The following is a 21,841-nucleotide window of genomic DNA, read 5'->3' as shown; positions in this document are numbered from 1 at the left end:
AGGTTGTCTCGGAGAGGGTGCAGAACATTCTGAAAAGGGAGGGTGAACAGCCAGTTGTCGTGGTGCACATTGGTACCAACGATATAGGTAAAAAAAGGGATGAGGTCCCTCGAGACGAATTTAAGGAGCTAGGAGCTAAACTAAAACGTAGGACCTCAAAAGTAGTAATCTCGGGATTGCTACCAGTGCCACGTGCTAGTCAGAGTAGGAATTGCAGGATAGCTCAGATGAATACGTGGCTTGAGCAGTGGTGCAGCAGGGAGGGATTCAAATTCCTGGGGCATTGGAACCGGTTCTGGGGGAGATGGGACCAGTACAAACCGGACGGTCTGCACCTGGGCAGGACCGGAACCAATGTTCTAGGGGGAGTGTTTGCCAGTGCTGTTGGGGAGGAGTTAAACTAATATGGCAGGGGGATGGGAACCAATGCAGGGAGATAGAGGGAAACAAAATGGAGACAGAAGCAAAAGACAGAAAGGAGATGAGTAAAAGTGGAGGGCAGAGAAAACCAAGGCAAAAAACAAAAACGGCCAATGTATAGCAAAATTCTAAAGGGTCAAAGTGTAATATAGAAACATAGAAACATAGAAAATAGGTGCAGGAGTAGGCCATTCGGCCCTTCTAGCCTGCACCGCCATTCAATGAGTTCATGGCTGAACATGCAACTTCAGTACCCCATTCCTGCTTTCTCACCATACCCCTTGATTACCCTAGTAGTAAGGACTTCATCTAACTCCTTTTTGAATATATTTAGTGAATTGGCCTCAACAACTTTCTGTGGTAGAGAATTCCACAGGTTCACCACTCTCTGGGTGAAGAAATTCCTCCTCATCTCGGTCCTAAATGGCTTCCCTCTTATCCTTAGACTGTGTCCCCTGGTTCTGGACTTCCCCAACATTGGGAACATTCTTCCTGCATCTAACCTGTCTAACCCCGTCAGAATTTTAAACGTTTCTATGAGGTCCCCTCTCATTCTTCTGAACTCCAGTGAATACAAGCCCAGTTGATCCAGTCTTTCTTGATAGGTCAGTCCCGCCATCCCGGGAATCAGTCTGGTGAACCTTTGCTGCACTCCCTCAATAGCAAGAATGTCCTTCCTCAGGTTAGGAGACCAAAACTGTACACAATACTCCAGGTGTGGCCTCACCAAGGCCCTGTACAATTGTAGCAACACCTCCCTGCCCCTGTACTCAAATCCCCTCGCTATGAAGGCCAACATGCCATTTGCTTTCTTAACCGCCTGCTGTACCTGCATGCCAACCTTCAATGACTGATGTACCATGACACCCAGGTCTCTTTGCACCTCCCCTTTTCCTAATCTGTCACCATTCAGATAATAGTCTGTCTCTCTGTTTTTACCACCAAAGTGGATAACCTCACATTTATCCACATTATACTTCATCTGCCATGCATTTGCCCACTCACCTAACCTATCCAAGTCGCTCTGCAGCCTCATAGCATCCTCCTCGCAGCTCACACTGCCACGCAACTTAGTGTCATCCGCAAATTTGGAGATACTACATTTAATCCCCTCGTCTAAATCATTAATGGACAATGTAAACAGCTGGGGCCCCAGCACAGAACCTTGCGGTACCCCACTAGTCACTGCCTGCCATTCTGAAAAGTCCCCATTTACTCCTACTCTTTGCTTCCTGTCTGACAACCAATTCTCAATCCATGTCAGCACACTACCCCCAATCCCATGTGCTTTAACTTTGCACATTAATCTCTTGTGTGGGACCTTGTCGAAAGCCTTCTGAAAGTCCAAATATACCACATCAACTGGTTCTCCCTTGTCCACTTTACCGGAAACATCCTCAAAAAATTCCAGAAGATTTGTCAAGCATGATTTCCCTTTCACAAATCCATGCTGACTTGGACCTATCATATTACCTCTTTCCAAATGCACTGCTATGACATCCTTAATAATTGATTCCATCATTTTACCCACTACCGATGTCAGGCTGACCGGTCTATAATTCCGTGTTTTCTCTCTCCCTCCTTTTTTAAAAAGTGGGGTTACATTGGCTACCCTCCACTCCATAGGAACTGATCCAGAGTCAATGGAATGTTGGAAAATGACTGTCAATGCATCCACTATTTCCAAGGCCATCTCCTTAAGTACTCTGGGATGCAGTCCATCAGGCCCTGGGGATTTATCGGCCTTCAATCCCATCAATTTCCCCAACAGAATTTCCCGACTAATAAGGATTTCCCTCAGTTCCTCCTCCTTACTAGACCCTCCGACCCCTTTTATATCCGGAAGGTTGTTTGTGTCCTCCTCAGTGAATACCGAACCAAAGTACTTGTTCAATTGGTCCGCCATTTCTTTGTTCCCCGTTATGACTTCCCCTGATTCTGACTGCAGGGGACCTACGTTTGTCTTTACTAACCTTTTTCTCTTTACATATCTATAGAAACTTTTGCAATCCGTCTTAATGTTCCCTGCAAGCTTCTTCTCGTACTCCATTTTCCCTGCCCTAATCAAACCCTTTGTCCACCTATGCTGAGTTCTAAATTTCTCCCAGTCCCCGGGTTCGCTGCTATTTCTGGCCAATTTGTATGCCACTTCCTTGGCTTTAATGCTATCCCTGATTTCCCTTGATAGCCACGGTTGAGCCACCTTCCCTTTTTTATTTTTACGCCAGACAGGAATGTACAATTGTTGTAGTTCATCCATGCGGTCTCTAAATGTCTGCCATTGCCCATCCACAGTCAACCCCTTCAGTATCATTCGCCAATCTATCCTAGCCAATTCACGCCTCATACCTTCAAAGTTACCCTTCTTTAAGTTCTGGACCATGGTCTCTGAGAAAGGCAAGCATGAAAGCTCGGTGCGAGGAGTATTCGGAACCCAGGGGAGGGCTCTGAGCTAATTAGAGTGGGTGAGGGCTCAGATGAACAGGACCCCAAGAAAGAATGTGAAAGGCAGGAGGCAACAGAGCAGAGTAGCACTGGGGTAAGTGTAAACCACAAGGTGATAGGATGGGACAATATGTATGAATATAAAGGGGCTGCAGGAGGGGTCAAAACTAAAAATCATGGTTTAAAAACTAGTATTAAAACACTCTACCGAAACGCACGCAGCATTCGAAACAAAGTAAATGAGTTGACGAAACAAGTCATTACAAATGGGTATGATTTGGTGGCCATTACAGAAACGTGGTTGCAGAGTGGCCAAGATTGGAATTAAACATACAGAGGTATCTGACAATTCGGAAAGATAGACAAGAAGGGAAAGGAGGTGGGGTAGCTCTGTTAATAAAGGATGATATCAGGGCAGTTGTGAGAGACGATATTGGCTCTAATGAACAAAATGTTGAATCATTGTGGGTGGAGATTAGGGATAGTAAGGGGAAAAAGTCGCTGGTGGGCGTAGTTTATAGGCCCCCAAATAATAACTTCACGGTGGGGCGGGCAATAATCAAGGGAATAATGGAGGCATGTGAAAAAGGAACGGCAGTAATCATGGGGGATTTTAACCTACATATCGATTGGTCAAATCAAATCGCACAGGGTAGCCCTGAGGAGGAATTCATAGAATGCATACAGGATTGTTTCTTTGAACAATATGTTACAGAACCTACAAAGGAGCAAGCTATCTTAGATCTGGTCCTGTGCAATAAGACAGGAATAATAAACGATCTCCTCGTAAAAGATCCTCTCGGAATGAGTGATCACAATATGGTTGAATTTGTAACACAGATTGAGGATGAGGAAGTAGTGTCTCAAACGAGCGTACTATGCTTAAACAAAGGGGACTACAGTGGGATGAGGGCAGAGTTGGCTAAAGTAGACTGGAAACACAGACTAAACGGTGGCACAATTGAGGAACGGTGGAGGACTTTTAAGGAGCTCTTTCATAGTGCTCAACAAAAATATATTCCAGTGAAAAAGAAGGGCGGTAAGAGAAGGGATAACCAGCCGTGGATAACCAAGGAAATAAAGGAGAGTATCAAATTAAAAACCAATGTGTATAAGGTGACCAAGGTTAGTGGGAAACTAGAAAATTGGGAAAATTTTAAAAAACAGCAAAGAATGACTAAGAAAGCAATAAAGAAAGGAAAGAGAGATTACGAAAGTAAACTTACGCAAAACATAAAAACAGATAGTAAAAGCTTTTACCGATATATAAAACGGAAAAGAGTGACTAAAGTAAATGTTGGTCCCTTAGAAGATGAGAAGGGAGATTTAATAATGGGAAATGTGGAAATGGCTGAGACCGTAAACAATTATTTTGCTTCCGTCTTCACAGTGGAAGACACAAAAACCATGCCAAAAATTGCTGGTCACGGGAATGTGGGAAGGGAGGACCTTGAGATAATCACTATCACTACGAGGTAGTGCTGGACAGGCTAATGGGAGTCTAGGTAGACAAGTCCCCTGGTCCTGATGAATTGCATCCCAGGGTATTAAAAGAGATGGCGGAAGTTATAGCAGATGCATTCGTTATAATCTACCAAATTTCTCTGGACTCTGGGGAGGTACCAGCGGATTGGAAAGCAGCTAATGTAACGCCTCTGTTTAAAAAAGGCAGGTAACTATAGGCCGGTTAGTTTAACATCTGTAGTGGGGAAAATGCTTGAAGCAATCATTAAGGAAGAAATAGCGGGACATCTAGATAGGAACAGTGCAATCAAGCAGACGCAACATGGATTCATGAAGGGGAAATCATGTTTAACTAATTTACTGAAATTCTTTGAGGATATAACGAGCATGTTGGATAGAGGTGTACCGATGGATGTGGTGTATTTAGATTTCCAAAAGGCATTCGATAAGGTGCCACACAAAAGATTACTACAGAAGATAAAGGTACGCGGAGTCAGAGGAAATGTATTAGCATGGATCGAGAATTGGCTGGCTAACAGAAAGCAGAGAGTCGGGATAAATGGATCCTTTTCGGGTTGGAAATCGGTGGTTAGTGGTGTGCCACAGGGATCGGTGCTGGGACCACAACTGTTTACAATATACATAGATGACCTGGAAGAGGGGACAGAGTGTAGTGTAACAAAATTTGCAGATGGCACAAAGATTAGTGGGAATGCGGGTTGTGTAGAGGACACAAAGAGGCTGCAAAGAGATTTAGATAGGTTAAGCGAATGGGCTAAGGTTTGGCAGATGGAATACAATGTCGGAAAATGCGAGGTCATCCACCTTGGAAAAAAAAACAGTAAAAGGGAATATTATTTGAATGGGGAGAAATTACAACATGCTGCGGTGCAGAGGGACCTGGGGGTCCTTGTGCATGAATCCCAAAAAGTTAGTTTGCAGGTGCAGCAGGTAATCAGGAAGGCAAATGGAATGTTGGCCTTCATTGCGAGAGGGATGGAGTACAAAAGCAGGGAGTTCCTGCTGCAACTGTACAGGTTATTGGTGAGGCCGCATCTGAAGTACTGCGTGCAGTTTTGGTCACCTTACTTAAGGAACGATATACTAGCTTTGGCGGGGGTACAGAGACAATTCACTTGGCTGATTCCGGAGATGAGGGGGTTACCTTATGATGATAGATTGAGTAGACTGTGTCTTTACTCGTTGGAGTTCAGAAGGATGAGGGGTGATCTTATAGAAACATTTAAAATAATGAAAGGGATAGACAAGATAAAGGCGGAGAGGTTGTTTCCACTGGTCGGGGAGACTAGAACTAGGGGGCACAGCCTCAAAATATGGGAGAGCCAATTTAAAACCGAGTTGAGAAGGAATTTCTTCTCCCAGAGGGTTGTGAATCTGTGGAATTCTCTGCCCAAGGAAGCAGTTGAGGCTAGCTCATTGAATGTATTCAAATCACAGATAGATAGATTTTTAACCAATAAGGGAATTAAGGGTTATGGGGAGCCGTCGGGTAAGTGGAGCTGAGTCCACGGCCAGATCAGCCATGATCTTGTTGAATGGCGGAGCAGGCTCGAGGGGCTAGATGGCCTACTCCTGTTCCTAATTCTTATGTTCTTATGATTTCATACACGTTCATAAGTGTATTTGTTACTAATATTACACAGCATGCTTTCAACCTTCAAATTCTATTGATATCATACCATGTGAAACAACCAATGTCAGATTCTGACAATTTGCAAAATATATTTAGTCTATATCCATGTTTGCATAGCATGCAAGCTCCACACCTGAACTGTTCTTGCATTAGTAACAAAAGTTAATACTTTGTGTTTAATTGCAAAGAGCAATCATTCATGGGGCAGGAAGGTGGGTTTGGTGGTTGATCAGTACCATAGGTGGCAGGATCGCCTCTAACCCCCACCCTTCGCTTTCTGACTAGGATTGTCAGAGTAGGAGTCAAAACATTGTCCAGCCCCCATGCTATGAAAGGCCACACTATGCAGTAATGTTTCCTACTGAGCCACAACTACTTTTCAACACCAACTATTAATTCAGATTTTTCAGTGCTGTATATATCCAAATCCCTGCCAATCTGGTATGTGTGGGTGAGTGGCACGTTCCTTGGTTGTCTCAGGAACTAGCCTTGTTTTTTTGGGAGTCACTTTGGTTTTGGGAATAGATCGTTGGTTGAAAATTAGTAATATTAAAAGTAATCTGGAGTGAGCTGAAGTGTGACATTAGGCTAGCTGGCTCATGTGAGAAACACCAGCGCAGACTTGAAAGACTGAATGCCTATTTCTGAGTATAGCATTCTATGATTCTATTCTTTATTGGCCTCTGAAGCCTACATTTCTCATCTCTATTACTTTGTCACCGAGGGGAAAATCCAGTTTTTGAAACACAGCTTCAATTGGCATTTGTTCTCTTGCGCTTCCTTAGTGATTCGTCTAACCTGTTTGAGTCATGAGATATTGTCCAAAGAAGCTTTCTGATCGATGGGTGGAAAATGGCTTGCGTCTCACCTCTTGTGTATCATATACTAATTGGCCACCAAAGAGTATATTGATGAATACCATGAATATATACACCTTGTATATCTACTGTAACTGGTAACCTGGGAGGCAATAAAGAAAAGAAAATGGGCTAAAGTTAGTGGGAAGTGGAGAATGGAAAGCTATTAAGACAGAAATAGTTCTTATGTAGTTAATCTTGATCCTTATTAAACCAATACTCAATATTGTTATTCTGCAATATCAAATAACCACATTCATAGAAACTGTAATTATTTTATATTTCAATTTCACATTATTGGGTTTTTACAATAAATAGTCCCATGCCTGTCTAAATCATTATTAACAAAAGCTGAATAATGTTAAAGGAAAATGGGTGACAGATATGTGTTGATGTCAATTAATTCTTCAGGGCAGTATCTTAAGCCCAACCATCTTCAGCCATTGCATCAATACCTGTCCCTCCACCATAAGGTCAGAAGTGGGGATGTTCATTGATGATTACACAGTGTTCTGTTCCATTTACAATTCCTCAGATAATGAAGCAGTCCGTGCCCACATGCAGCAAGACCTGGACAACATTCAGGTTTGGGCTGATAAGTGGCAAGTAACATTCGCAACATACAAGAACCAAGCAATGACCATCTCCAACAAGAATGAGTCTAACCACCTCCCCTTGTCATTCAGTGGCATTACAATCGTCAAATCCCCCACCAACAACATCCAGGGGGTTACTATGGACCAGGAACTTAACTGAACCAGCCACGTAAATACTGTGGCTACAAAGGTTAGGTATTCTCCGGCGAGTGACTCACCTCCTGACTCCCCAAAGCTTTACAAGGGATAAATCAGGAGTGTGATGGAATACTCTCCATTTGCCTGGGTGAGTGCAGTTCTAACAACACTCAAAACGTTCAATAGTATCTAGGACAAAGCAGTCCACTTGATTAACATCCCATCCACCACCTTAAACCTTCACTCCCTCCAGCACTGGTGCACTGTAGTAGCAGTATGTGCACTGCAGCAACCCACCATGTTTTCTTCCACAACACCTCAACCACCTAGAAGGAAAATGTTGTGTCTGTAAGCGCTCTAGTAATGACTCCACGAGGTAAGGTATTGTACTTGAACTGTTGTGACCTTAGTCCATTTATTACAGCTCCTGAGTGAGGATACAGCATGGTGAGTTCCCTTTTATACCTGGTTACCTGTAGTGTACAGGTGACCCCGAGGTCTCCACCAGTTGTACCCTCTGGTGGTACAAGCATAATGTATACAGTGTGAAGATACATCCAGTAGTCTTATGTAACTGTACATTGAGTGTACAGGGTATATACTTATGTTATACATACACAACAGAAAAGAGCAGCAGGCACATGTGAACACCACCACCTCCAACTTGCCCTGCAAGTCACACACCATCCTGACTTGGAAATATATCGCCGTTTCTTCATCGTAGCTGGATCAAAATCCTGGAACTCCCTACCTAATAGCACTCTGCTTGTATCTTCACTACACGGACTGCAGTGGTTCATGAATGCAGCTCACTACCAGCTTCTCAAGGGCAATTAGAGATGGGCAATAAATGCTGGCCATGCCAGGGATGTCCACATCCCATGAATAAATATATATTTTTTTAAATGGTCTCAATTATCTAACGGGTTAATTGATGGAAATTAACATGAGCAGTATAGAGTTACCACCTTTAGGCTTGCTAAAATAGGGATAGGCAGGACAGTAAGGTTTAGGAAGATAAATATGCAACTTAACTAAAATAATGTTAAATAATAGAGTTCCTATTCTTACCCCCTAAAATGCAGTCTTAGTGGCTGCAGTAATCATTTTAAAGGTGTATTTTTGTTATATTATTCTACATGTGAACCCTCATTTCTCAAAGAAAAGATAGAAGAGGTATCATAAACAGTGTACTTACAAGAATTAAATCCAGACATGGTTCCACCACAGAACATTCTAGTACCAATGAACCAGTGGGTGACTTTTGACAAATGACAAACTACTTGACCTTATTCCTCTAGTGACAGGAATGTGCGTGGCTCATGTTCAGTAGTGTTCATGCGCCATCTTCAATCTTGTAAGAAGTGTCAAAATTACCACATGCTAGAACCATAGAATCATACAGCACAGAAGAAGGCCACACAGCCCATCGTGTCTGTGCTACCAATTCCCATTCGCCATGTCTTTTCCCTTAGCCTATGTTGCAAATCTATCTACCTTGTCTGAAAAACCACAACTGAAACTGAAAGTCAGGACACATGAGCGTGCTTACAAGGTTTGATTGAGACATGGCACTCGAGGCCCAAAATCGGGACTGTCCAGATGAAATTGGGATGGGTGCCAATCCAAGTATATTGCTGTGATAATTCTATAAATGTAAAGTCCTGCACATGTACAGCAGTTTGTTTCTATTTAGCTAGAACTAATATATTATGGAAGGTTAGAGTAACACCTTGATGAAGCAATAATGTTTTACAATGACCTCAGCTATGGGCTAGAACTTCACCTCCTTTGTGCCTCCCGTTAGCGCTTCCGAGGGGGGCGATAATGAGGCACTACCAACTTTGCGACTGGCCGTGGCGGGAGTACTGATAGCCTGTGAAATTCCCGTCGAGGTTTGCGGTGGTGGTAACCCCTAGCGCCATGATTTCCTGCGCCCGGAGATCATGACGTCATCGTCCTGTGCATCGCCCGGTAGCACACCGGACCTGAACTTCGGTTTCGTCCCTGCAGCATTGCTGAGCGACAACACCGACAACTGCAGGTGGTGCTGTTAGGGAGGCCGGTCACTTGTGCAACAGTATTTAAAGGTGATGATGCTTGCGTCAAATAAAAAAAATTCTTAATCCCTTACTTCCATTTTTCTTAGGCTACGATCAATCAGCCCTGCATTCTGCTAGAGTGCTTGGGGCTGATTGCCGCAGATTGCGGTTGCCGTTGGCGACAAAGTACCTCATTGCAAGGCATAGCCTGCAGCAATGGCCCTTCCCTTTAAGAGAGGGAAGGAGCCTCCATTCCCAGCAGTGATGCACTTGAGATTGTGCAACGCTGCATCTCTACTGCCCCTCTTGCCGGCTTTAGCGCTCCAAGTGAAGAGGTAGCGCTTGATTTAGCGCTCTACTTCCTTCCTGGACGCTAAACCGGTACTTCGCGTCGGAGTCCCTCATGTAGCGCCTGGCTATATTTTTGTGCTACCCCAAAAGTTATCACCCTAAATGTGACGCTATGCAATTTCTCCCCCTACTGTTTTAATTTTTATGCAAGGTGCAAGCCCGATATTAAATATTGATCAAAGTATGAAAATGAATTTGCCTAGCTATTAAAACAAGTCAAATTACAAAATTATCAATCTGAAGTTGAAACGCCTTACTTCACAGTTTGTGCTCTACTAAACAGTACATAAGAACATACAAACATAAGAAATAGGAGCAGGAGTAGGCCATACGGCCCCTCAAGCCTGCTCCGCCATTTAATACGATCATGGCTGATCTGATCACGGACTCAGCTCCACTTCCCTGCCCGCTCCCCATAACCCGTTAATCCCTTATTGATTAAGAAACTGTCTATTCCTGTCTTAAATTTATGCAATGTCCCAGCTTCCATAGCTCTCTGAGGCAGTGAATTCCACAGATTTACAACCCTCTGAGAGAAGAAATTACTCCCCATCTCAGTTTCAAATGGGCGGTCCCTTATTCTAAGTTTATGCCCCTTAGTTCTAGTCTCCCCTATCAGTGGAAATATCCTCTCTGCATCCACCTTGTCAAGCCCCCTCATAATCTTATATGTTTCAATAAGATCGCCTCTCATTCTTCTGAATTCCAATGAGTATGGGCCCAACCTACTCAACCTTTCCTCATAAGTCAACCTCCTCATCTTCAGAAGCAACCTAGTGAACCTTCTCTGAACTGCCTCCAAAGCAAGTATATCCTTTCGTAAATATGGAAACCAAAACTGTAGGCAGTATTTCGGGTGTGGCCTCACCAATACCCTGTATAACTGTAGCCAGATCTCCCTGCTTTTATACTCCCCTTTGCAATAAAGGTCAAGATTCCATTGGCCTTCCTGATCACTTGCTGTACCTGCATACTAACCTTTTGTATTTCATGCACAAGTACTCCCAGGTCCCACTGTACTGCAGCACTTCGCAATTTTTCTCCATTTAAATAATAACTTGCTCTTTGATTTTTTTTCTGCTAAAGTGCATGACCTTACACTTTCCAACATTATACTCCATCTGCCAAATTTTTGCCCACTCACTTAGTCTATTTATATCCTTTTGCAGATTTTTTGTGTCCTCCTCACACATTGCTTTTCCTCCCATCTTTGTATCGTCAGAAAACTTGGCTACGTTACATTCAGTCCCTTCTTCCAAGTCATTAATATAGATTGCAAATAGTTAGGGTCCCGGCACTGATTTCTGTGGCACCCCACAAGTTACTGATTGCCAACCAGAGAAAATGAACCATTTTTCCCGACTCTCTGTTTTCTGTTAGTTAGCCAATCCTTTATCCATGCTAATATATTACCCCAACCCTATGAACTTTTATCTTGTGCAGTAACCTTTTATGTGGCACTTTGTCAAATGCCTTCTGGAAGTTGAAATGCACCACATCCACTGGTTCCCCTTTATCCACACTGTTCGTTACATCCTCAAAGAATTCCAGCAAATTTGTCAAACATGACTTCCCCTTCATAAATCCATGCTGACTCTGCCTGACCCAATTATGCTTTTCCAAATGTCCTGCTACTGCTTCTTTAATAATGGACTCCAACATTTTCCCAACCACAGATGTTAGGCTACCTGTACCCTGTACTCCTGTTCCTATGATTCTTGCATGGGCAGTTAACTTTTCAGTTACTCAGAGGATAACTTCAAACACCTATTTTTGCTGGACTTATAATGGAAGGATGAAATAATAGCCAATCAGAATGAAAATGTAGCAGCTCAGTCTATGTGGTACACTGTGAGCACTCAAAGGTAATGCAAGCATCTCTTGCAGTTCTGCTGAATATATCCACAGGAACTACTGTCAAATCATTTCATGACCAAAGGCAATTGTTGCATTTAACATATGCACTGTTTCAGGACACATTATAAAAGGAAAGCATATTTTAAAGGGCCTGTGTTTCTTTATACTAGGGAAGAAATGAGCTGGAATAGCCATACACATATTAATCACGATGCTATATGCAAATGATACCATGATGTTTATCGTCTTCTGCCCAAAATGAGCGCAACATCAGGGGAGCAGCCAGGCTGCCCGCCCACTGGCGTGGCGTGAGGCCAGAGCTATTTTTTTTATAGTGCATGAATAGTCAGTAAACTTTGGTCCATTTATTTCTGTGTTAAAGTTACTGTGGCTTCATGCTTCTGCGAGAGGCTGGAAACTAACTGACTCCCATGGTTTCACAGCGGAAACCCAATGGGAGTTCAAATCAACCTGTATCTTTTCACTTAATCTGCCAAACTATTTTTTGGAAAATTTGTCATTTTTATGTGAGATCGCGGAAGTCCCGCACGGTGCCAAATCCACCAGAGAAACTTGTTGGGAGGCAGCAGAGTGGCCAGAAAAGGCCAAGGTAAGTAATTAAATTTTTTTGTGAGGATTGCTTGTGGGCCTCACCAGCCCTGACCTTGCCTCTTCCTCCCATTACTGGCAATCTTTTAGTGACCCTCCCTCCAGCCCACCCCGGCAATAACCTTATGGCAGGGAGTATTCCCTTGAAGTAAAATAGGATATTTATTGTACTGGGAAGAATCAAACAATGGCAGACATGCTTGAACATGCAGATGAATATATTTAATTGAATAAGTAATGGTGGTACACGCAACATACACTTATTTAAGTAGGTTACATTTTTTTTCAAATGAATGAATGGATGAAAAACTTTAATTAGTCCAATAAGCATGTATGATTGAGCATCATTCCATTATTTGAAAGGCATCATAATCTCTACTGGGAAGGTGATGACAACTGATATATTGTAATGCCTTTAATGTGGTATTAAGAAATAATAAAGCAAATGGTAATTACTTCTATGGGTGTGCCTGAGATCTTGGTGACATTTGCAACCATACACAGTGACATGTATTCTCAGATTTCCAAGCAGTTTACGACTGCTCAGCATCACAAAAAAGTGGTTTGATCAAAATTGTCAAATATAATCATCGTTTTTACATTATAGTCTATACCAAAAAAACAATCTTGAATATTTCACTGAGGATGTGTGAGAAGTAGTTATATAAAGTGATACAGAGAAAAATTGCTCCTAAAAAAAGGCGTTTTAATTGATGGTAGGATGTGACTGATGTTGTGATACAGTGTATTTAACAGCAGGTTTGATTTTCCTGCTTTGTGGCTTGGAACACATACATTATATAAGATATCCTTTGAAGATATCGCAGGTTTGACTTTCTTGACAACGTGTGGGAATTATGAAATCATGTAATACCTTTTGGCAAGGCAGAGAGCACAAATGCTTTTGAACTCTTTTCAGGTGTTTTTTTTTAAGTCAAAAAGTAATTATCTACTGCCACAACTTTCTAATTTTATAGATGTGCCAGAGACAGGCAAACTAATTGACAGTGAAGTACAGGGATCAATCACAATGAAGAAATACTCAGATTCCCAGATATTATTTGCAGGTGCACATCCAGAGCTGGCCTACAACCACAATTGTGAAATAATGATCTATTTCATATTGTACATCCTTACTAACAAGCCCAACCTTAACGTTGAACCTTTCACCCTGGATGTTTGATGGTTACAGACAGACAATGACGTGGGAAGGGAAGGGGAAAGTTGTTTGCACAAAATGTAAAAGAATTTAATCAAACAAATCAGGTAACTGTTTAATTGAGAAACCTCAGTGTAGGGCTGGTAAAGTTTCTCTTTATTCACTGACCATTGGGGACTACATACACAACAAAGTATAGCAAAGGCTACAGATTAAAGATCAAGTCAAATGATACTGATGTGATTATCATTTAAGAGATCCTTCAGGGCTTCCTCCATCAAACAGACAATATTACTGCATTCACTATACTGCCCGCCACACGGCACTAACCCCCAGTCTTCAAGATCCACGGCGCGGCTCTGGACAACGTGGACCACTTTCCATACCTCGGGAACCTGTTATCAACAAGGGCAGACATCGACGACGAGATTCAACACTGCCTCCAGTGCGCCAGCGCAGTCTTCGGCTGTCTGAGGAAAAGAGTGTTCGAAGATCAGACCCTCAAATCTGCCACCAAGCTCATGATCTACAGGGCTGTTGTGATACCTGCCCTCCTGTATGGCTCAGAGACGTGGACCATACACAGTAGATACCTCAAATCGCTGGAGAAATACCACCAACGATGTCTCCGCAAGATCCTGCAAATCCCCTGGGAGGACAGACGCACCAACGTTAGCGTCTTCGACCAGGCCAACATCCCCAGCATCGAAGCACTGACCACACTCGACCAGCTGTGCTGGGCAGGCCACATAGTTCGCATGCCTGACACAAAACTCCCAAAGCATGTGCTCTACTCGGAACTCCTACACGGCAAGCAAGCCCAAGGTGGGCAAAGGAAACGGTTCAAGGACACCCTCAAATCCTTGATAAAATATAACATCCCCACCGACACCTGGGAGTCCCTGGCCAAAGACCGCCCTAAGTGGAGGAAGTACATCCGGGAGGACGCTGAGCACCTCGAGTCTCGTCGCCGAGAGCATGCAGAAACCAGGCGCAGGCAACGGAAGGAGCATGCGGCAAACCAGTCTCACCCACCCTTTCCTTCAACGACTGTCTGCCCCACCGGTGACAGAGACTGTAATTCCTGTATTGGACTGTTCAGTCATCTAAGAGCTCATTTTTAGAGTGGAAGCAAGTCTTCCTCGATTTCGAGGGACTGCCTATGATGATGATTGTCTCTGTTGCAATTCATTACAAATCAGCAGTAATGATACAAAAGCAGGAAAGCACTATTGAGGATAATTTCTGTGTAGTTTCTCCTATCTTCCACTATAACTGTGGCAGAAGACACATGGTAATCCTGGAGAAACTACATAAATTATTATTCATAGCTGTTTACGTCATTTCTTTTGCAGGAACCACCAATTTGCCGCCAAAGTTACAACAATTGATCGGGAGAGCCCATATGCAAATTCTAAGCATGTGTACTTATTTGATAGTGGCTTAATAATATTGGACCACGTTCTATAAAGCAATGTGTTTTTTTATTAGTTCATGGGATATGGCCGTCGCTGGGAAGGCCAGCATTTATTGCCCATCCCTAACTGCCCTTGAGAAGGTGGTGGTGATCCGCCTTCTTGAACCGTAGCAGTCCATGTGGTGAAGTTACTCCCATAGTGCTGTTATGGAGGGAGTTCTAGGATTTTGACCCAGTGACGATGAAGGAATGGCGATTATACTTCCAAGTCAGGATGATGAAGGAATGGCGATTATACTTCCAAGTCAGGATGATGTGTAACTTGGAGAGGAACTTGCAATTGATGGTGCTCGCGTGCGCCTGCTGCCCTTGTCCTTGTCCAGGTCACGGGTTTGGGAGGTGCTGCCGAAGAAGCCTTGGCGGGCTTCAAAGTAACGAACTGGGCCGACATCCACTTGTGGGGTGGAAGTAAAATGGGAGGTCGCAAGCACCCGCGCCGCCATCTTGCTGGTTTTGCCGACTCACCGGTCGGCTCCAATTCTTATGTCCTAGCATGGTCCGGGCCGCTATTGTGCTGCCCGGCACTCCATTTTCAGTGCCGGGCTGCACAAGTCCATCAGAGTCTGCGCAGAGTATGCACTGGCCCTCCCCTTTAAGTGAAGGGGAGGGGCATTGAAACACGTCAACGAGCATCTGCGTAGTGCTGCCAATCGCACCCCCCTATCACCGCTGGAGATGTACAAGCCTCATCACAATACATGACGGCATCGCCACAACATTCTCACACCTCTTAAAGGAACTTGCCTTGAGCTTTCCCGCCCCTTCCCTTCAACCCCCTCCTATGCCTGCAGCTTCTCCTCAATGAGGCCTCAGTGCCTACAGCAAGGATGCTTGAAGGTTGCTGTGTTGGTGGGCCAGATAGTGCCTAGGAAGACCCCTTGGACCAACTTTAGGCCTGGAAGGCCCGGCTGTGGACTGCTGCATCGCAGCTTTGGCAGCAGCAGTCTCTGATGGCTCGGGTGTGGACCATGAAAGGTGAATGGTGGGAGAGTCAGTGGTGGGAGCCGGAATGTTGTTATGTTGAGGAAGGACAGCATCTTCCATTTCCTGGAAACCAATGACACTCACACGGGGTTGAGCCTCAGCCCAACTTGCTGGCCTGCTTCGGCACCCACTTCCTCGTTGGACAGTGGGGAAGACAGAAAGGATGGCAGCAGTCAGTGACCGCATGACATCACCAAACTGGAGCACAGCTTGTGCCTGCGATGTGATCCCTGCTGCAACCTCCCCATGGCACCACCAGACATTCTGGAACCCCACTGTTGCTGCTGGAGCCCATTTGCCTCTGTGAGCATCCAAGGATGGCTGGCTGGAGTCCTCAGATGCACATGCAATCTCCGCCACACTCACAGCAAGTGTGACTATGCTCTGGAGGACCCTCACCAATGCACCTATAAGCTTGCAGTGAATTTCTGTGTTCTCCCTGGACATTGCCACCAAGTCCAGGTCCAAATCTCCCTGTTCTTGAACAGGACTACTGTGCTGGTTCATCCTCCGGGAAGCTATCCTCCGAGCTTCCTCTCCCGCTCGGCGTTGCTGTAGGCCACTGGGGCCAGGAGCCTCCGAGTCCACAAACCTCTCGAAATCGCCATCGTCCCCCAATGTTGTGTCCCCACATGGTGCAATTGGTGGGCCCCGGCACTCAGGCAGCAGACCATCATCCCCTCCCTCATCATCTGCCCCGTTGTCAGATGTTGATGGCTCACGAGAAGGCTGGTGTGCTTGTGTCTGGTCATCTGTAAGCACAAAACAACAGATGTGTGGTTATCAGCAAGGGGGGGGGGGGGGCGGGGTGATAACAGGTAGGTGGCAGTGGACATGTATATGTAAAAGGGCTAGGCCACTTGATATTAGGGGTCAAGGAAGTCACATCAGTCGCAAGTGTCATTCACATATCCTCACTCCCTGTACTGGCTCAGCATCGGCCCCAGCCACTGTGCAAACTGGGGTGCCCATGAGTGGCGACACACTCGCTTATCCACCTCAGCGAGCTCCAGCAGCTCTGACTGTCCGCCTCTGGTACGACATTGTTCCTATCTATTATGGGAAAGCTTGGCCTGCAATAAGAGCAAGAAGAAGGGTCCACCTCCTCTTGTGCCACTGTGCAAATGTGTTCAGTTCAATCTGTGTGGCTGTTTACTGAGGTTTTTCAAACACTGGGAGGAGGTGAGAGGCAGATAGCATAATGGCTCAGGGTGATAACTGGACAACGCATATCAACAGTGGGAGTGGAGTGCTAGGAGGGTGGACAATGATTAAGGGCCAGGAGCGTACAGGCATCCCTCCTTACAGAGGAAATTGCTGGAGAAGTGAGCCTTCAGCTTTCAGCTGGATTCAACAACCCACACCATGGCCCGCAACACATTGAGAAGGGGCAGCTCCATCAAAGACTTAACATCCTGTGAGACAGTGATCTTGCAAACATGGCAGGCCTACATAAATGTGAAGGGTACGCACCCTGATGAATCTCGTGAGGTCATTGAACTTCTTGCGGCATTGTGTGCCAGTTCTAGCCAGCGTGTCTGCCGTTGACACCTCCTGGGCAATCTTGCTCCAAATTCTCCTAAAGATGCTGGCACCGGACTCCTTCCACCTACCAGATGGAGTGCAGACCACCTCCTCTCAATGGCCTGCACTAAGGTCTCAGCTGCCGCTGGAGAGAATCGCCGTGCATGCTACCTGCCTTCTTGCTGCGCCATCTCTCCCACGGTATTGGAAGAGGGTCTGGTCACCTGCGCATGCACGAAGGAAATCGTCATGCCCTGGAGCACCGCCTGCATCCGGGAAAATTTAAATGTGTTTGCGCATGCGCAAATTTTGAAACCTTTTTACCGCTGCAATTTTCTGCTGCGACGCAAAAACTTCCTGGTGTAACGTCTGATTTTGCGCCCCCGATCATTGAACCTCTTTTTTGGGCGATTTTTTCAGATGAGGGTGCAAACTTTTCCCAGGCAGTACCAGAAATGCTCCGCCGCCATTAAAACCCCGAAATCATGGAAGTCGAAAATCCAGCCCTTTGTTTTTAAGGCATTAAATGGGTTAATGCCTTGTTAAAACAGCAGACAGACGAATGTTACACGAATGTATTAAGCATCTGTCTGCTAATATCACCAGCAGTGCTCCCTGTAAGGGAACCCGTGCAGCCGGCTTGCCAGCTGTTTCAATGTATTTTGTGTTCCAGCGGTATTTTGAATGGCCTATGCAGTCCCTTAATAGGGCCGAGCAGGGCCAGAAAAAATGACAGGAAGATTGATCACCAGCAGTCATTTCTAGTCTTGTGCTTTATAATTTTAAAACCAGAAAAGAGGAACAGTAAATGTGGTCGGGACAAACTCAATAGTGAGCCTTGACATATAAAAGCACCTTGGTGTAGGAACAAAAAGTGAAATACAGCAGATGATGAAAACCTTAAACAAGAACAGAAAGTGATGGAAATACTCAGTGGGTTAGGCTGAATCTCAGAGAACAGACAAGTCAATGTTTTATGTGCGCAGACAACATTAACGACTTGTATTTATATAGCGCCTTTAACATAGTAAAACATCCCAAGGCACATCACAGGAGAGTTATCAAACTAAGTTTGACACCAAGTCACTTAAAGAGATATGAAGGCACAAAGTTTGGTCGAAGAGGTAGGTTTTAAGGAGCATCTTAATGAAGGAAAGAGAGGTAGAGAGGCGGAGAGGTTTAGGCAGGGGATTCCAGAGCTTAGGACCAATACCATCCTTTCAGGCAGTGAATTCCAGACCCCACCACCCTCTGGGTGAAGAAATACCCCTCAAAGGCCCTCAAAACCTCCCCCCACAATTACTTTAATCTATGCCCCCTGGTTGTTGACCCCTCTGCCAAGAGAAACAAGTCCTTCCTCTCCACTCTATCCAGGCCCCTCATAATTTTATATACCTTAATCAGGTCTTCCCTCAGCCTCCTCTGTTCTAAAGAAAACAGGCCCAGCATCTCCAATCTTTCCTCATAACCAAAATTCTCCAGTCCAGGCAACATTCTTGTAAATCTCCTCTGCACCCTTTCCAGTGCAATCACACCTTCCTGTAATGTGGTGACCAGAACTGCACATAGTACTCTAGCTGCGGCCTAACCAATGTTTTATACAGTTCAAGCATAACCTCCTTGTTCTTGTATTCCATGGCTCGACTAATAAAGGCAAGTATTCCATATGCCTTCTTAACCACCTTATCTACCTGGCCTGCTACCTTCAAGGATCTGTGGACCTGCACTCCAAGGGTCCCTTTGTTCCTCTACACTTTTCAGTGTTGTACCATTTAATGCATATTTCCTCGCCTAGTTAGACCTCCCCAAATACATTACCTCACACATATCTGGATTTAATTCCATTTGCCACTGTTCTGCCCACCTGACCCATTGATTGATATCTTCCTGCAGTCTGCAGCTTTCTTCTTCATTATCAACCACACAGCCTACTTTAGTGTCATCTGCAAACTTCTTAATCATACCCCCAACATGCAACATTGATATATACCAGCACTGAGCCCTGCAGAATCCCACTGGATACAGCCTTCCAGTCATAAAAACATCCTTCAACCATTATTCCTGCCAATTTTGGATCCAACTTGCCATTTTGCCCTGGATCCCATGGGCTTTTAGTTTCGTGACCAGTCTGCCATGTGGGACCTTATCAAAAGCTTTGCTAAAATCCATATACACCACATCAAACGCACTGCCCTCATCGACCTTCCTGGTTACCTCTTCGAAAAATTCAATCAAATCAGGGATGCTCAAGAGGCCAGAATTAGAGGAGTGCAGATATCTCAGAGGTTAGTGGGGCTGGAGGAGCTTATAGAGATAGGGAGGTGTGAGACCATGGAGAGATTTGAAAACAAAGATGGCTCCTTTCATTAAGAGTTGTGACCGCCTCGTTGGCGCGGAGTCGCCGACATTTCACAAATTCTCCTCGTGGATTTTCCAGGTGGAGAATGTCTCCGCTCCGCCCGTGTTGCTGCCCCGTCGACCCCTTACCAACCGGCGGTGACCCCTTTTCCGCCCCATGTGGGAAATTGCCCCACAGGAGCGGTGCCGCCACCGGTTAGTGCCACCGACAGCTTTCCCCTGCAGGAAGCTGCCTGAGGCTGGGCTTAAAGGGGAGAGCTCACTGCCACAGCCACCATTTTATTTTATTTGTCTGCCGACTTCAAGGTCGGTTCGACAATGACGGCCATGGGTTCGGCCCATCAGGCAGCTGAAAGGGGCGCACTCACCGTTTTTTAAGTTCATTCACCGTCCTAATCCATGGGATGGTGTTTTGCGTGGTTTTGCCCCTTTTATTCAACCACCAGTGAAGTCGGGCACTTGAGGGGCGGAAGTGGTATTGGTGTTGGTGCAGAGCAGGTAATCGGGAGCTGTCATCAACGCCACGTTGAGCCTCACACCCCACTTCTGCTCCGCTCCGGCAGCACCCTGCCTCCGATACTGCCCCGCACATTTTTTTAAAACAAAGACCCCAATTCTGCAACATTGAGCATCCCATCTCATCGGACGCTAAATATTAATTTAATTCAAATTGTGTATCTCCTGTGTGTTTAGACACATCCGAAATGCTGACTACAGCTTGGTATGCATTCAGTAAATCTGCCTCCTGCTGATGTTATTAATATGGATTGTGAGAGAAAACAAAAGCCCTTTTCTGATGGACCCTTCACTCATTGACGTCAGTTGTGACTCCTTTAAACACTGCACTTCTTGAAAGTGAAAGCCTGATAAGGTGCAGTAATTCACACCTGCCAAATATTGAAAGGTTGCAATAGATCACCAGGGGTTAATGAGCGTTCACAGCTTTGTTCAACCTGCTGGTTTGCACTAACTAGTTTCATCCCCCCAGAGAAACAGGATGTTGCTAATTGGCCTGATAAGATAATGGTTCTGCTGTTTGCTTCAAGCTTACCCTAAGGATGTGTATACCAGTATTAATACATGGCTAATACAGGGCTAATCTTTATCATTATAATTGTATTTACACCAAGCGACTGCACTTTGTCAATGCAATAAAAGCTTCTAATGTGCTTATTTGAGGATGACAAATAACAAGACAGGAGATAAATTCTAATAGTATTTGATAGAGCCAATTGACGTGTAATTTTTACAAAACAAAACTAAACCAGGCAAGAACAGTTGCAGTTTAGCATCATTAATTTTAGGTGCACATAGACTACATTGACAGTTAAATATCAATAGCTTTTTTAGTATTTTCTGTCAACCAGTTTGATAATCCCAAAGTACCACACATTTTGCTCTGTTTCCTATCCCAAATCCGCCCTGAAATGGGTGATATTTCAGAGGAGAACTGTCAAAATTGAAATTTTTCTGGGAGACATGCCACTAGACCACTTAGAAAATAAATCTTGTGGATTCATCATTTTTAAATTCCTTTGGGCTTTCATCTAATTTGGGGTTTTATTGCCCTCCAATACAATGGACGAAGTGTAGCTGTAACCAAAGATACAAGTGCATGTTCCACTGCATTTTTAGTGTAATTACTTGTTTTGTCATGCTGGATGCTTATAGGCAAGGCAATGTTTGAATGATCAGCTTGTTTTGAAGCTGCTGGTCAGCTTTCTCTAAAGTTCCAGCTTGCCACATCAGGGTAGATTTTCTAAGTCCTTGCCTGCTGTAAATGAGTATCGGAGAATCATGAGCCTGGTAACTGCAATTTAGCGCCTGCAGCTTTCCAATCTGCAAGTACCTTGCCATGGGACTTGAAAAATCCTGTAGTAGACAAAGGGCTTGTTTTAATAAACGT

This window comes from Pristiophorus japonicus, chromosome 1 (genome assembly GCF_044704955.1).
Source record: "Pristiophorus japonicus isolate sPriJap1 chromosome 1, sPriJap1.hap1, whole genome shotgun sequence".
NCBI classification, from domain to species: domain Eukaryota; kingdom Metazoa; phylum Chordata; class Chondrichthyes; family Pristiophoridae; genus Pristiophorus; species Pristiophorus japonicus.
This window is presented reverse-complemented; position numbering follows the sequence as displayed.